This window comes from Capsicum annuum, chromosome 12, assembly GCF_002878395.1.
Source record: "Capsicum annuum cultivar UCD-10X-F1 chromosome 12, UCD10Xv1.1, whole genome shotgun sequence".
Taxonomy (NCBI): Eukaryota; Viridiplantae; Streptophyta; class Magnoliopsida; order Solanales; family Solanaceae; genus Capsicum; species Capsicum annuum.
The window spans coordinates 90,200,959-90,202,874 of NC_061122.1; positions in this window are offsets into that span (position 1 = coordinate 90,200,959).

Sequence of the window (1,916 nt, forward strand, 5' to 3'; positions counted from 1 at the left end):
AAAATTCTAAAAATCATGAACCTCTAATAAGACGACACATGACAAAAATGTTTTTGAAAAATCACCGTTAACAAGTAATGGCATGGATGAAATTGGTTTGTAACGGCGATGAATAAAAGAACCAAACTTTTAATGGATGACATAAATAAGTCATTTCTAATATAGTTCGATGACATATTTGAGTCTTTTAATTTCCCAAATTAATATGAAATTAATTCTTTCTTTGGTTGTATTTACTTTTGAATTAATTACTACTTACTAGAACATAAAGTTCAGAGGCATCTCATATTGTGACACAATTACAAATAAATCAGTGGATGAACGAAATCGGTGGACATGATTAATACCCAATTTAACTGTATGTCATCTAATTAATTGATAGATAACTTAACTAAGCTATATAATAATCTTTGAGGCTATTATAATTATCCGATAAACTAATTAAATGTAACTTCTAGCGCCAAAATAACTGAAAATTATACCTAACAAGTCATAAGCTTCTAATTGAAAATTTGAGTACGTAAGTATACGAGACATTTCCAGAAAATAACAAAATGCCTAAAACATGATGTAAAGATAAAGGAACTGGACATCACTTGGAAGAATCAATGTAGCTCATCGAGTAGGTTAATATTGTCTATATCACTACTAAAAAAACGAAAAACCGACCACACAATGTGGTCGGAAAAAACCGACCACAAGTAATCGGCTTTTTATTTTTTTTTAATATATTTTTTTTAAAAGAGACCACACGTGGTCTCTTTTATATTTTTTTTAAAAAATAAAATAATTATTTCAATAATTTTTATATTAATGATAATTTATTTTACAAATAAAAATTTAAAAAATAATAAAACCTACCACTTGTGGTCGATTATTAAAAAATCTTTTTAATTTATTTTTAATAGAACCGATCACTGGTTGGTTTTTAATTTTAAAAAAAATCAAAATACTTTTAAAAATACCGACTACTTGTGGTCGGTTTTTAATTAAAATAAAAAAATAATTTAAAAACAATTACGTTAAATATAACCTTTATACGTAATCAATAATTATATATATGTAATCAAATATATACATAGTTTCATTAAAAATAATTATATATATAATGTAATATAGATATAACTTTTTGAAATTACACTGATCACACGTAGTCGATAATCAGTATAATAATAATAAATATCAATCATTCTTAAATTTTTTGAAAAAATTACACTTAAAAATATATCTAATAACAACAACAACAACAACAAACCCAGTGTATTCCCACTTAGTGGGGTCTGGGGGGGTAAGATGTACGCAGTCCATACCTCTACCTCTGATGAAGTAGAAAGGCTGTTTCCGAAAGACCCCCGGCTCAAGGCACAAGTAAAAATATATCTAATAAAATAAACAAATTACGTTAAACATAAACTTTATCTTTTACTTATGTTTCAATATATAAAATAAATATTTTCCATGTTAAATTTCGTTAACCATGCATAATTTTTGTATAATGAATATGTGTGTATATATATATATATATATCATACAGCTGAGATAATAATATTATGTTACTATTTCAGTCATAATAATGTAATATATAACCGATAATTCATCAGAATATAATGAACGTGTTCTATTATAAGGTAATATACTTGTGGATGTGATATATATATACGCATTCAAGAGTTCATAAATATATATATACATATATATATATATATATATATATATATATATATATCATGTAGTGATCGATTGATGAACGATGTAGTCAAAACCTAGTATATTAAGCTAATCAAATATAATTAATCGATCACTCATCTTAGTATGTATAAGAAACATATCGCATTATATTATTGGATAATATACTTGTGTACATATGTGATATATATAGTACATATTTAGAATTTGATATAGTCAATAATGTATAT